Source organism: Rosa rugosa, chromosome 3 (genome assembly GCF_958449725.1).
Source record: "Rosa rugosa chromosome 3, drRosRugo1.1, whole genome shotgun sequence".
Lineage (NCBI taxonomy): Eukaryota > Viridiplantae > Streptophyta > Magnoliopsida > Rosales > Rosaceae > Rosa > Rosa rugosa.
In genome coordinates, this window is record NC_084822.1 from 13,152,970 (window position 1) to 13,168,653 (window position 15,684).

Here is a 15,684-nt window from a genome sequence, read left to right on the forward strand (position 1 = left end):
AAGATATCCATCTGTAACTTCAGATAACTTGAAAGAAGCGTAGAGGACACTACCACAAAATTCAAATGTAGCACAAAGACGAACACAAACTAATTTATTGTAGAATACAGAAGTTAGTGAGATACCGATGTGACAAGGGGGCATTGCATGTATTTGCTTTCAATGCTTTCCACAGCAACATATTCACCTTGAGACAGTTTAAATACTTCCTTTTTCCTGTCTATAACTTTCATTGCTCCATTAGGCTGCCATTCTCCTATATCACCTGTGACCCATCCACTCAAAATGAATCATCAACAAAAATTTTGAAGGCGCCCTCTTGAAAAGAAACCAAAAGATTGAGCATCGACCAAGAAAGTACCTCATTTCTAGTATTGTACACATTTACCTGTATGGAACCACCCATCAATAAGGACTTCTTCAGTTAGATCTTGTCACTTGTGGTAACCAGAAAACAAGGTTTTTCCTCTTAGGAAAATCTCTCGACATGGCACACTAGAAAGTGCATCATATCCCAGTTCTGGGACCGTCTCAAGCTGCGCTTCAATAGTTGTCAGGGGGGCACCAACAGTTCCAATCATAGGATAAACATTGCCAAGGGACGTAAAACACCCACCACAGCTTTCAATTAGGCCTACACAATTTAACAAACTGATGAAATGTAGTTCTCTCCGTTTCATATATATCTGCTTCTGATGTGTCGTGGTAGCTGATTTAGAAACTTGAGGTCATTTGAATGAGTACAAAAAAAGCATTCATACTGACATCTCATAGGTCAAACACATATACCATGAATACTTAACCTTGTACAATTTTCTTGATCTTCACTATGATTTAACTGATTCAAGTATAATATGTATCTATTCATTATGTTATGCAGTCAACCATACCATATCCTTCTGGTAAATTCCTCCGCATGCCTGGGCAAAGGTGCAGCACCAGACAACATTATACGAACTTGTCCTCCTAGCTCTCGTTTTATCTACCGCAAATGCATAAGATAGAAGTAATGCATTGTTCAAATGTAAAACCAGATATTTCAAGAATAGAAAGGTGAAGGAATAATAACTGACCTTGTCAAAAACAAGCTTGTCCAAGAGAGGTGCCGCTTTTGCTTTTGTTAGGCCCTTCTGCAGATTTGCCAACTTGCTGCCATATAAACATTAGCCATGTATTGGTAATGCTTCAACAAAGTTACTTTGATAAAAATATAAACTATAAAATAAATCCGCAAATAAGCACCTTTCACAGGATGAATTTACTCAAAATTGTATTAGTACCCTTAGTTTAATTAGTTGGTAGAAAATCTGTAATTTGATGGCCAAACACAAAGATTTCAGCATAATTTGATCTACTATGGGATCCAACTTCTGCCAATATGAAAATATAAATTTCACCTAGTGGAGGGTTACAGTACAACCCCAACTTTAATCAATCTGATAAAATTAAGATACGTGGAAGATGCAGTTTGAACCCCTTATCAGTTACCACTAACATCACCAAATAGAAAGCAACTGATATTGTTCTAACAAGCTTCATGCAGAATGACGTCCTCACATGTTCTCTTGGCAAAAGCAACAAATCCTGAAGAATAAACTATAAGTGCTTGCTAAATTGGATTGTATCCACATGGTTTAAATTTTTTTCTTGGAAAACCTAGCATTTTAAACAGGCAGAGCATATATGTATGGAAACAGATTAAGGATGGCAAATTTCATTTGAGAATGAAAAAATAATTTCATATTGATAATGCTACAAAAATCAAAACAAAAAATAGTCTTTTATTGGCCTTTTCAGTAACAAAACTACCAAGTCTCCATGACCAAAAATGTTCCTTGCAAGTTTATTAGCCTCTTACACAAAAATGAGGTACATTTATGCTTTAAAACTGTGCAATAGATGAAACACAGGTACAGACCTGGTGAAAATCCATCACCAGATTGCACCCCAAACACAGTTACAGGAACTATTCTGCCTCTTGTTTTTTTTGTTTTTTGGTTTTTTTTTTTTGTTTTTTGGGAAAAGAAACAGCTTTTTATTGAATAAACAAAAAGCGAATTACAAGGAGTCCGCTTTAAAGATCTAAAGAGGGCAGCTAGGGCTATAGGCTTAGCATCTCGTCTATTAATACTAAATGAAAGTTTTAAGGGCTTATACTGCAGCTGCTTGCTATTTCAAATTCATAGTAATCCAAAAGGAATAGTAAATATGCAGCTAAAGGCATTCTAAAGCAAATATGCAACTGCTGGAGATTGAGCATAAATTATGTGCAAATCATAATCAGAAATTACTCTGATTATGAGTATGCAAACAAAAACAGCAATGAAATATGACTCGATACCCAAAAATGAAATATGAAATATACCTTGGGATGGAGAGCTCTACAATTGCCACAACCAGGTGAGTAAAAATCCACTACAACCAATCTATCACCAGCATTATGCAAAGAATCAATGAGTTCTTAGCAGAATGGATCTCCACCATGTTCAGTTTTAGGGTTTTCTCCCACCATTTCATACCTTTGCTTACACAGATTGACGCTTGTGCCTGAAACCCTATACATATCCAAAATTTCATGGCTTGCACTGCGAAATTGCAACTGCCTTAGAATTCAAAAGAGCAATACTTTTTTTCCCAAATAAGAAATTCACCAAACCATTGACATCCCAGGATTTTGTATTTAATGTGAATATCTGATACAGGTGTTATTACAGCAACACAGTATGCCAGACCTGTATAAATGCAGGAGGTTTAGACATCCTTTGTTCAAAGGCCTTGGAGTCCCACTTAATTGAAAACTCCAATGCTATGTCAATTGAACCTGGTTCTCCAATGTGGGAGGCTTTGAAGCTATGTTCTCAACAAACTATCATTCAGGAATTCAGTTAGTCAGTTTCAAAGCAGTTAGGGATTCATAAAATTCCATCAAGTGCAGGTCAATAAATAATTACCTTTTGATCCACATAATAATCCAGATTTCACTTATCTCACTTGAAATAGTGGCCTAATGTCACATAACTCTGGTAAATCAGAAAATCTAGCTGCAGTAACCATTAGTGATGCAACAGCTTCCTTAGATTCCTCAGGGCATGGGCATTCCCTGCAATGACAATAAGGGAGCAAAGTAAACATTATGATGAGTTAACCTGTCCTTCTTTTAACTCATTAATGAAAGAAAGGTTTCAAACAAAAAAAATTCATTTCCTTTAGCAGGAACTCAAACCACCTATCTTATGTACATTATTACATGATTCCGTCAGGTCAACAGAAAAACTGTAGTAATGACAGAATCATCTAAAGTTTCAAATATTCATGGTGTGAATATCTCTACACCAGAACCTAATCAAACTTCCTCCAATTGGTCTTTGCATCTAGTACAAATTTACATGGCATATACTAAAATCAATCAACCATGTGAAACATGACGTTTAGAGAATCTGGTAAACTGAAATAATGCTATACTGCATCAGCAGCATAATCTGACACTAAGATTAGCAATCCAGGAAACCAAACTAATTAAGCGAAAGTAAGGGCTTTTATTCTTTCTCGCCGACATTTCTAAGGCCCATAAGCGAATGTATATATTAGCAGTTCAATCCGAAATCAAAAGAGCAGCTGCGTATTAATAGAGTAGCAACATACCTTTGGATGAGGAATTAAATTCAGAAAACGATGATATATAATCAGAAAATAGAAAGACCTTGAAAGTGGCTATCGGACGAGAAAACATCTACAAGTTCATCGATGAGTTTAGTGAAGTAGATTTAGTGCACTAGATCAAGCTTCTAAATTATAAATTTAATATTCCTTTCACAGATGCAATTTTGCATTGATTAGTTACATGGAATTGGGCATGGTAAACTAGTTCAACTCTATCCACACATATGGAGAATGCCAACAAAGAGTTGATATTACAAACCAATTTTGAAACTCCAAAGATATCAAAGAAAGGGACGATTTGAAATGTAAACCTGTATTCATCACTGGTCCATAGACAATGCCATGCTGCATCAGTAATTACAGCTTTTCGTTCTCCAGTTGTGCATCAGTAAATAATTCTTTGCAGTCAGTCCTCTGTTTGGGACGATAATTGTCCAAGAAGTCCTGCAATAGCTTTGTTGTTCAGATGTCAGTCCTCTATTTTGCTGCAAATGTCACATATTATCTCTGAAATGAGGAAATTTTCACAAAAGGAAACAATACCTTTTCAAGTTCATCATGAGAAAGTTCACTGGTGAGGTTCTCTGCGCGGATTAGCTTCATACAAACGTCTTCATTGGGTGGCATTACAAGGTGGACACCACAGCTTTTTATGGAGGGACGAGGGTGCTCTTGTTGATAAATAATGACTCGACATGTAAAAGGGGGCAACAGACGCATATAACCAAATCGCCACATTTCAAGGAATGGAACATAGTGCAGCCACGCATGATCTGACTCTCCTGAATGAACACGTTCATAGTAGGGAACTGAAACACGTACTTCATTGATGTGAATATAGACCGTGAAATGAGTCCAAGGATCTTGCAGCTTTTGATCAACAGCAACACAGAGAGCTAATCCTGCGTTGTCCCATTTGAAATTTGCAAGTGTTTCGATATAAAATTCAAACCGTCGATGCTTCTTGAAATCCAGTTGACAGCTGAACCAACTTGGAACCTCGCTTCTTGGAAATGTAATTGTGAATTTGGATTGCTGAGAAGATAGGAGTCGAGAGAAGAGATCAGCGTGCACTTCATCATCATCATCCTTGTTTGCCATCTGAACCAAATTTTGACAGAGTCTCCAGCAATTAGTCAAGTAATCAAGTTCATCTCCCCAATCATTATTTGTGATTCTTTACGCTCCAAAATGTTTGACAACTTGGAAATTCTTTCCAATGATACGCAATCGCTCACATTCAACCAGCGAATCCTTGGTGGAAGCTCTGGAATTTCTACGAGCCTCCTGCAGCCTCTCAAACAGAGTGACCTCAAGTTGACAAATTTGTTGATGATGCATTCGGGAAGAATAACAATGGTGCTTCCTGATAGATTAAGGTAATCTAAAGTGGATGCACAATCAAGGGACGCGAGGAAATCAATATTAGACAAATTGCTTCCACTCCCATTTCTAAAGCAGCATTGATATAGTAAGGCATACAGATTCACAAAACAATAAAGATTAAGGAGTTGACAATTGTCAATATTCCAACGATCTTCTAACCTTGAATTTAACAGAAATGAAATACTAAAACAAACATCCATAAGCAAAACAACAATCTTGCTGTAGATACCTCAGTGAATTAATTGAAAATCAAAGAGGTTCAAAATTAGCCCAATCAATGCCGAAAGAATGTAGCCCAATCAATGCCGAAAGAATGTAGCCAAGGAAGCACCGAATTGAATTCAGTGTCTGGCTCTGACTCCAATGAACTGCCTTCATCACTCCGTCTCTTTCTTTTCGATAAAGAGTCACGGTTGTCATGTGAAACCTTTGAGTAAGTTGGAAGCACTTCAGACTCCACCTTTTTTGGGAATGTTTCGAGTTTTGGGCAGTCGTACAAATAAACGATACGTAACTTCTGCGATTCATAAATGCCGCAAGAAATTAACATCAAGTCTTCAAGGTTAATTAGATATCCAATGGATGAAGGCAATGCTTTGATGCCAGTTTTGTATAGCCTCAAGGATGTCATGTATTTCATCTCTCCCTCAATTTCAGGGAAACTCTCCAGCCTTGTGCAGTAGTCGAGATTAATGGATCGGAGGGATCTCCAGTTGACTTCTCCTGGTAGCCTCACAAGGTTAGAGCATCCTTCAAGATTCAGGTCAACAAGCTTTTTGAGGGATCCAACCGAAGGGTGAACCTTCTTTAAACTTTTACAATCGCTTAGATCCAGGAACTCTAAGTTTGGGCTTCCAGACAGGTCTGGGCTTTGTGCTAGGAATTTACATCCGCTCAAATTTAAGGATTTCAGATTTTCCATACTCTGTCATACCAAAGAAGAAGAAAAAATCAAATGGAAAATTGATAAGGTATAAAGATTTCAATAAATTAAAGTCTTGAAAATATATAAATACCTCGAAACGTGAGATGCGGCTACGAGGCATATTAAGTTGAATTAGATTCTTCATGTTAAAATTGCGGGCAAAGAATTTTAGCGGACAATCACGCCATTCAAGTAACCGCAACTGATTCGGATAATAATCAACATTTCCACAAAACCGTCCATTGATGTTTATGAAAATTTTAAGATTTCTCATATTTTTGAAGCATTTAGGATTCAAGCGTATCTCATCTGCTGTAGGGCTGTAGGCATTTTTATCATTATACCTTCAGTTTTATTTGTTCCCTAGTATGAAAAAGGCAATCGTATTAGCAAAATGAGTACTTATATAATAAAATGAATGTTTTGAGTGTTATTCTTTCTTTAAGTATTCAACAGAAATTATATAATACATATTACCCAAATATTGGTTGACGAATTGGAATAAACAACAGACAAAGAGAATCACCCTGACTTGACTCCACGTATATATAAAAATCTGAGCATATCAAAACTACTTACCGTGTTTTCTGTTAGAACCTTTTGCACATCCTCGTGACGCCACAATCTACTTCGCTCACCTGGCTCTGTAGACTCTTGCAAAACTTTATCTTTTCCCATCCCTTCCAGCAAATCATGCATGCAAATTTGACCATATTCACTACACCAATAACTTAAACACACAACACTTTTTGCACAACGAAAAAAAAAAAAGTGTTGTGTGATGAAGAAAAGTGAATCACACAACACGTTTACAAAACTTGCGTTGTATAAGGTGGTTAAAATTCTGAACTTTTTAGCTAGTAGATCATTGCACAACAGTTATAAGAATAGTTCGTTGTGTGAATGAAGAAAAAAATAGCGGCAGATTTCCCCCTTAGCCTAACTCAAATTTGGCTCTAAATTGGTGCTCCAAAGGACAACAGAATAGTTATATCTGTTGTATGAATGTAGCTCTTAAAATGTCATACAACAGTTTTTGTTTTTGTGTTGTATGATCTAAGAAGATATATTGGGAGGTTTGGATCTGCCTCCAAATGCCGCTCATTTCCCACCCAAATTGAAATTTTGATTGCATATAGCGGGAGCTTCCCCGCCTTGCTGCCTCAGCTCAAATTTAATGTGTGTAGAATCAGACAACAGAACTTCACTCATGTGTTGTTTGATTCATGAATACAAAATAAAAAAAGCAGACTGCTCGGCCTTTGACAACTTAATTAAGTTAAGGCTAGCAACTTTTTTTCCCTCTTCATTTATTTCCAGTACTTCAAAACACAATGAAAACGCAATTTCTTCATCAGTCTTCTTTTCTCCCCGAAACACAAGTACCTTCTTCTTCATCAACAGCCAACCTTCGTCCGACTCAAAAGAAAATCCCTTATCCAATCGAAGCGCTCAATGGATTTCACCTTCTCTCCAGTGAAACCTGCATCCCTCAGATCCCCAATTGTCAACTCCTCAACTGATTCACCACTCCCTCGTACTCCACTGAAACCCTAACTCGCTCTCTCCAACTCATTCGCGAGCCCCTCATACACCACCGCACTCCAACACAATTCCCGCTTTGTGGCCTTAGCCTATCCTTTTTAGACTGCGCCCTTATGTTCATCTCTCTCAGATCTCAACTCCATCCCCTAATTTTTCCCCGGCGGTTATTTCTCTCCCAATTCAGAATAATGGCGAAGCAATCTGAAGCCAGAAATCAGAGAATCTGGGCCAGGGCACCTCATCCAGATCGCCTTCCTCATCAACAAGTATCTCTCCGATAACAGGCTACATCGAAGCCTGCTTCGTTTTCCAAACTGAAGCCTCCTCGCTCTTCTCCTAGTCTTCGATTCGAGAGGTACCCACTTCTTTTTTTCCCAATCAATTTAGACTAAAATCTTAAAAAAAAAAAAAAAAAAAAAAAAATTCTAATTCAATGTTTTTAATTTTGGGTGTTTAATTTGTTTTAGGTGTCAAAGAGCTTGCTGAGTTTGTCTGAGATTCTGATCAAGTACATAGCATTGAAGGAGCAGAAAGTGTTGGACCATGAGAAGGTTCAAGTGGAGCAAGAGAAGACCAAGGTTCAGAAGTTGTTGAATGGGTTGCAGAACTCAATAAACGTTTACAATGCCAATGGAAACCCCCAAATCTCCAAAGTTTCGAATGCGGCACCGAAACAAATGCACATGGCTCCTCAGTCTCGCCTATCTAATGGGTCTTCTACAGGTACAATCCTAACCCCATTTGCTTGTATTTGAGAAAATTTGATTGAATTGAGAATATAGATGATGTTGATTCGGGCATCCGAGAGCTAAAAAGTACCAATTGAACTTGTAGATGCTTCATTTATGCATAAAGAACCTATTTGAACCCATTGATAATCAAATAACAGAATTTTACAAATCCGGAAGTTACTATCTGTCACTTGGTGACTTGGCTGAGAACTTGAATTTCCATATTACTGGATAGCTGTTGTATTAGGCCAGGAAATATGAAAGTAACATTTCTTGAAGTTTAGTTGTGTTTAGTCTCAACAAATTTAATGAGGCAAAGAAGTTTAAATGAAATTTCACTGCATTCATTTGTTTTTGTGCCTTGTTTTCATCAATTTGTTTGTTGTTACCAAATAATTTGGAAAAGGGCAATAATTTCCGAAACAAGAAGAGGAAAAAAGCCTGGTAACATGAAACCATAAATGTAGTACTTGGTAGGGATGACAGTGAAGATTAACCCAAGTTTACTCTTTGATAACATATCAACGTAAGAACCATGAATTGGTGAATCCAAAATTGTTCTTGCAATGAGTCACATGAATATAAGAAAATAGAGGGATTGGTTACTAGTTAGTGAGACTTCCTGTATAACATATGTATAAATGGTGATTATTGTAATAGCTCAAAATTTAGTCTTGACTTAATCAACCCCGTTGTGAATCTGTTATCTCAATGTTTAAAGCAAATTAGCTAGTATACTAGTTCCATGCTTCCTGTCAACATGGCTTGGAAAGACAAACTCCAAGACTGGTGTCAAACTTTCATGTTAAAGCCTCTGCAAACCCAAATGGGCCTGATGGGTTTTCTTGGGTGAGTCTGGCTCGGTCTATATGCCGCAGTTCGGAGCAGTTCTGGTCCAATTTTGGTGACTCGGTGAAGAAGGAAACTGGGTTTGATTTGAAGGAGGTGAATGTGAAGGTGGGGGAGTATTTGGGGCAAGCTGGGGAAGGATTAAAGAGAGGTGGGACTAAGTTGGAACGGTTTTGGACCGAGTTAGTGCCCGAGTTTGTGAGTTGGAATCAGTGGGAAAGATGGAAGGTAAAGTTCTTGTATTTAGTTTTAGCTTCTCATTTTGTTGTTGCAATGTGTTGGAAGATAATGGAAGTTATTACAAAGCTTGAGTCTTTTGTTTTGATCAAGTTGTGGCGGGAACTGAGTGTAACTTTCAATTAATTGATTTACTGATAACACTGTCATTTGTTATTCTCAGGATATCAAGACATGGGAACCTAAAAGAGTTGCTGCATTGGTTTTCTATGTTTTTATTGCCGTAGTTTCGTGTCAAAGAATATATGTAGCAATTTGAGCTCCTATCCAAGATAGCCAGAGGAAAGAGTTGACAGAGGCTTATATGGAGGCAGTGATTCCTGAGCCATCTCCGAGTAATGTTAGAAAGTAATTTGATTCCTCATGTTGTGTGTATTTTACGTTTTGGTCACTTTAACGTACTGCATCACATTTCTGCTTAGAATTTGAATATTGCCTTAATATAGACGGGGTTTAAACTTTTAAACTAGAAGGAAGAAAGAGGAATAAAGATAGAGAAGTTTAAGGAGCTGTGTTTTCCTTTTTATTTTTGCATGATATAGGCTATCAGTACTGTTTCTAATAAGTCTGTGTTTTGGTCACTTCCTTCATTAACTCATAAAATTTGATCACTTGTACATAATTAACATATTGTCTTGGATATGATAGCTCTTTACGGATATAGTTGGCCTTCAGAAAATTGTATATTTCTAGCATCTTATGTGACCTCTTGGGCAGTTGCTAAGAGTGTTGCTCTATCACCTACCAATGGAGTTAACTATTATTCCTTAGTTGGGTTTGTCTTCCTTTTAATCTTCAGTATGGTGAAAATGTCACAATTGGAAGCATGGTCTTCACCATGGAAAATATCTTCAAAGTTCTCGTCCGGCCATATCTAATTGACATACTTGTTTCAATGATCTCTCATGTATATCACTGGTGATTTTTCCATTGAGGTCAATATGGCAGCTTGTTGAGAGCATGCGTACATATATGTTTTTGTTTGTTTGTTTATTTAATTTTTCAAGTGAGGCTTATAGTTACTCATTGCATAAATGGGTTGAGTCCTTGATATCAGCCTGCCAAACCATGAATGTACTAATACAAAACATTGTGATTTACTATCCATTGCTCAGGCTCCTTGTTTTGTATTTGTGGACGAGATTGATGCTATTGCTGGAAGGCATGCAAGACATGATTCACGGAATAGGAACTATGGTGGCAAGGTATGTAATTTTTCCAGCAAATGTCTATTTTTTTTGTTTCAATTTTTGTTTTTACATTTCCGTTACATCGGAGACTATGGTGCTTTACAATTTGTATTTTTTTCTATCTACATAATTTTTTTGTTCTTCTTTTTTCATATGTGGTGGCAAGGTATGGAATACTTCCCCAGATGAGCAAAACCGCCTCAAAGCTCAAGTCTTTAACAACCCATGTACTCCATTTTCAAAAAGCAAGCTTCTTTACTGCAACAGTTGCAGATCGTGAAGAAGAATCACAAAACCCAAAGAGACCCAAGTAGATGATACATTTTCATGCATCATATATGTGCCATGTTTTGGAACAATATAAATACACACTTTTGATGTCCCAAGTAGATGGGCATGTGCTAGAATGCTTTTATAGTTTAAATGTTGGCTTGAATGATTGGGAAATGCACCTCTTTTGCTTTTGAAGTTTAAAACATTGGTTAGATTACTCATTTGATGGTTTGCAATGTTTACATTTGATTAACTACTGTTCATTTGGTAAATGGACCAAATGAATGCACAATTTAATTCAAGAATGGGATGTTCAAATGATCAGACAACAGAATAGATATAATGGCGACTGCACGAATGGTCAAAATTGGGACAAATATACTGCAATCATTCATATCACACATCGGTTTTTAACAAATTAGTGTCTTCTAATTTATACTCACACAACGGAAGCAATTGAACTCTGTTGTCCTAAAGTTAATCACACAACAGATATAGTCTAAGAACTGAAGTTTGAAGAGCAATCAGACAACAGACAAAATAAAAAAATGTTGTCTGACATGCTTAACATACAACGGTTGCAAACTGGCATTGTTGTCTGAAGACGCCCTTCAACTGCTGCGCAGCTGCGCGCTTGGCATCTGCCGAGCCATCTGCCGAGCTATCACACAACAGTTATAGCACATACCTGTTGTCTGTGTGTTTATCACACAACTGTGTTCCACCGTTGTCTGATTTTTCATCAGACAACGGCTCACTCTACAACGGTGGGTCTCCAAATCCCACAACGGTTTTCTGCCGTTGTCTGATAACAAAATTGGTGTAGTGATTCATCAACATATATGAGAGCCTTTTCTTCGAGAACTTTAATACTATGCTCGGGGTTGATGCGGTTACACCCTTCAAGTAATCGTATCACATCATTTCTATTCCAACCTTTGAAGAAACATGCAATGTCAAGAAAAACTTTTTGCCCTGTATCTTGTAGTCCATCATAACTGATTACAAGAATATCTTGAATGCGTTTAGGAGGATTGTTTTTAAAACCATCTAACATAGCTTGCCATTTATGTATAGAGGTATCACATAGATCTGAACCTAAAACTTCCAGTGCAAGTGGAATGCCTTGAGCATATTTAACAACAGTAGTAACTGACAGTTTCTCATTATCATCCAAATTCTTATTATCCTTGAAGGCATTTGAACTAAAGAGCTCCAGAGCTTCATGACAATCTAGTTCATGAACCTTGTATAATGGTTTCACTTGATGAGCAATCAACAAATGTCTATCTCTTGTTGTTATGATAACTCTGCTGCCGTGACCAAATCAATCAGTTCTCCCAGCTAATTTCTCTAATTGGTCCAAATTATCCACATCGTCAACAACTAAGAGAATCCTTCTATATCTCAAACTTTCACGCAACAAATTGATTCCTTCATGAATGTCGTATATTTTCAATTCCTTCAGCCCCACAATCCTAGACAAAATAATATTTTGTAGGTTGACTAAACCTCCATATTGCTCTGAACCTTCTCTAACACTCGCCAAAAAGCAGCTACCATCAAACTTGTGGGCAATTGTATTGTAAACAGCTTTAGCAATTGTTGTCTTCCCTATTCCGCCAATTCCCCATATCCCTACCATGCGTACATCACTTCCCCCAACATCTAAAATTTCAAGCATATCTTGTAGCCGAGAGTCTATCCCAACTGGAAACTTTGCCACATCCAAATAGGTAGGTTTTTTTAACTTCTATTACTTGTGCAGAAACCTCTTTAACAATTTCATTAATAAATTTAGATTCATGCCTGCCAAGTTAAAATCAAATGAAACATTTAATAAAATAAAACCTTGCTATATCAATAAAAGAACAGACAGATTTTCTGTAAGTAAGATTGTGCATGATGTACCCGCCCGAGAAATGCCACCCGGACAAATTTGCTGCTTCTAAAAGAGCTGCTCTCCATCTTAACACCTTGTCCGTGTCATCTTTGAATCTGCTTTCATGCTCCGCAAGTGCCTCACCAAATTTACCTCCTTGGTGTCTTACGTCCGAGGGATCCACTCTGTAAAAGATTGGCTGAACCATTTGGTTCTTTGATCTTCTACATTCAAGGATATGAACCAGTTCTTCCAAACACCACTTGGAGGATGCATAGTTTTCAGAGAACACAATGATAGAGAGCTTTGATTCTTCAATTGCTTGGAGAAGTGCTTCTGATATTTCTTCTCCTCTTCTAAGATCATCATCTATGAAAGTGTTGATCCCCCTTTGAACCAAATACCAGTGCAAATGACCTGTAAAATTGTCGCGTGTATCCTCGCCTCTGAAACTCAGAAACACATCATATCTCTGTGAACCGGTGGAAGGAGCAGAGGAGAGAGAAGAAAAAGCTCTCAATTGGCTGGCCATCGAATCTAGCTTTTTGTTTGATTTCACGCACAGTTCGCTGATGGAATGAAGAAGGAGCAGAAGAGGAAGAGGAAGAGGCTCTCAAAAATAGGTACACTGATCACAGTTTCCTGCTGGCTTCAATGTGAAGTCAAGGGCGTGTAAGATGAAATGAAACTGCCAACAAAAGGAGAAGAAGAAAAGGTATAGCGGAAAAAGAAGGAACACATTGTATGTGTGTGTATGAACGGGTGGAAAAAGCTGGTGAAATGAAGAAGGGGCAAAAGAGGACGAGGCTCTCAGTAGGTGCACTGAGTTTTTTCGTGTAAGATGAAGCGAAACTATCAAGAAAAAGAAGAAAAGGCGATGGTAGAGGACTGGATCAGTCAAGTCACCACCGAAAGAGCATCTTATAGAGTGGGAGATATCAATTATTGGTTTGGTTGAAAGGTAGATGGAATTGCCTGTTTGGTTGAAAGGTAGATGCAATTGCCTGTTCGTCACCGACTAGCTCTTGATTTAGTGGTAAAACTGTACTTTGTACAAGAATGAAGAAAGAAGGTTGTTTAATTAGAAGCAATGTTTTAAAACGCTGAGGCGTAACCAAGGCGTTTTCGGGAGAGCCTCACTAAGGCGTAAGCCTCGTTATTTCTTATTTAGTATGCTATATATAAATTGAGTTGCCCTGATAATGAAAATTCATGCGCATTATAAATACAAACTTACAGTGATAAAATATTTTTACATAGCATCGAAAAAATAACGTGACCATTACGAATCTTGGTCTTGAAATCTAATTCATATTCTTGGAAAATAATTCACGTGGATGTCTTTATGACTGCGTAATTTATATATATTCTCTCTTGTTTGTGTAGATGACTAATCCAACTCGACCTGAATTTGACATTTTGGACTCAGAAGGACTTGAGTACCATCATTGGGTTTCTGAGGTGGAAACCGCCTTTGTGGCGAAAGACTACACTGTCACCATCGTAACTCCCACCGACCCCAAAAACAATGGACCGTCTAACAACGTGAAAGCAAGTGCCTTAATGTTTCTAAGGCGACATATTGATCCTAGCCTACGCTGGGAGTACCTTCAGTTGAAGACACCCAAAGAACTGTGGGATGCCCTTAAAGGAAGTTATGGGAATATTCATGACACTTTGCTCCCAGAACTGATCGTTCAGGGGAATCAAAATCCGCTTGCTTGACTACAAAAGGGTCAATGACTTCAACAAGGATATGTTGCGCCTAAAGGCATGTCTCAATTTCTGTGGAAGAGAACTCACAGAAGATGATATGATCCAGAAGACTCTTTCCACTTTTCCTACTTCAGCACTTATACTAGTAGACCAGTATAGGCTGGAGTATGACAACAAAAGAGTCACAACCTCCAATAAGCTGATCAACATACTGCAAGTGGCTGAGAGGCATATTGAGGTTCTTTTGAACAACAATGCCAGGCCCGTTAGGACAAAGAAAATTCCCGAGACTAATTATGGCAAAATGAAAGGTGAAAAGAACCCCAATGCAAAGGGGGTTGGACGTTTTGATCCCTACCCACGTGGCAATAATGCACCACGTGGAAAGGGACATGGGGGTCGTGGTATGGGCCATGGAGGCCCTCCCAATGTATGGCGCAGAGATGGTGGTGCTGGCCCTAGTGGTCATGGAAACAAGGTGCAAAAAGCACCTAAGAACCTTTCAGTCAAAAAGGAAAGAGTTGGCAATGAACCATGCTATAGGTGTGGAGTTATTGGGCATTGGTACAAGAACTGCCAAGCAAGCAACAGAGTAGCAGCCACTTACAAGAGGTATAGAGAGTCTAAAGAACAAGAGGCTCACTATACGGAAGAAGAAGGCCATGACCCAGACATCAACCTTACAATTGCAGACTTCAATGACAACAAGGAACTTGCTCAGTCAATGGATGCTCTAGATTTTGACTGATCTGCTTTATTTTATTTTCCAAAGACAGTTGTGAATGCATAATGCCTCAATTTTTTTAATTAGACTATTTCTTGGTCTTAAAGTTTATTTAAATAATGGTTTGATGAATTAGATTTCTGAACAAGACCTTGATTTGATTATCGTTGGCTTATTAATAAATTTCGGATTTTATTTTGAAGCATTGAATTTATTCGATTTTATTTACTACACATGTATACATGGTTCGAAATAGCACTATAAAGATGTAAAACAATACATCTAAGAAAAAAAATTATTAGAATGAAAAGATTATCATTCTACCTAAATAGAAATACTCTAAAGAATATAAGATATATTTTTCGAATTATTTGATAATGCCTCCCATTTACTTGTAGGAATGAATCGAGGAGAACTTGAGTGCTTAGTTGATAGTGGGACTACCCACACCATATTAAGAAATAGGCAATTATTCATTGAATTAATAGCCTATAATTCCTCTGTGACTACGATGATTGGATCATCACAAGTAATAAAAGGGCGAGGAACTGCCAAATTTTTGCTGC

At 37.7% G+C, this 15,684-nt stretch overlaps 1 protein-coding gene, 1 long non-coding RNA gene and 2 pseudogenes across 4 annotated transcripts in view; 1 reads left to right on the forward strand and 3 right to left on the reverse strand.

Annotated features, from left to right (window-relative positions):
- The window catches only part of LOC133736083 (probable CoA ligase CCL6), a 30,723-nt gene extending 27,638 nt beyond the window's left edge, over window positions 1-3,085 (reverse strand). The window contains exon 1 of the mRNA XM_062163518.1: window positions 2,952-3,085. The gene's annotated coding sequence lies outside the window, so the exon portion shown is untranslated. The remainder of the gene's footprint in view (window positions 1-2,951) is intronic.
- A 1,711-nt stretch (window positions 3,086-4,796) lies between these two features.
- LOC133737261 (TMV resistance protein N-like) lies at window positions 4,797-7,183 on the reverse strand (annotated as a pseudogene).
- A 915-nt stretch (window positions 7,184-8,098) lies between these two features.
- Window positions 8,099-11,015, forward strand: LOC133736095 (uncharacterized). 3 transcript variants are annotated; one of them, XR_009859415.1, is made up of 4 exons: window positions 8,099-8,239; window positions 8,969-9,324; window positions 9,497-9,681; window positions 10,449-11,015. It is a non-coding gene; the product is annotated as an uncharacterized LOC133736095 (long non-coding RNA). The 3 variants fall into 3 exon arrangements; XR_009859414.1 differs by having other exon boundaries at window positions 8,104-9,324; window positions 10,449-10,538; window positions 10,690-11,015; XR_009859413.1 differs by having other exon boundaries at window positions 8,104-9,324.
- Window positions 11,016-12,119: 1,104 nt separating this feature from the next.
- LOC133736084 (disease resistance protein RPV1-like) lies at window positions 12,120-13,422 on the reverse strand (annotated as a pseudogene).
- Between the last annotated feature and the right edge of the window lie 2,262 nt (window positions 13,423-15,684).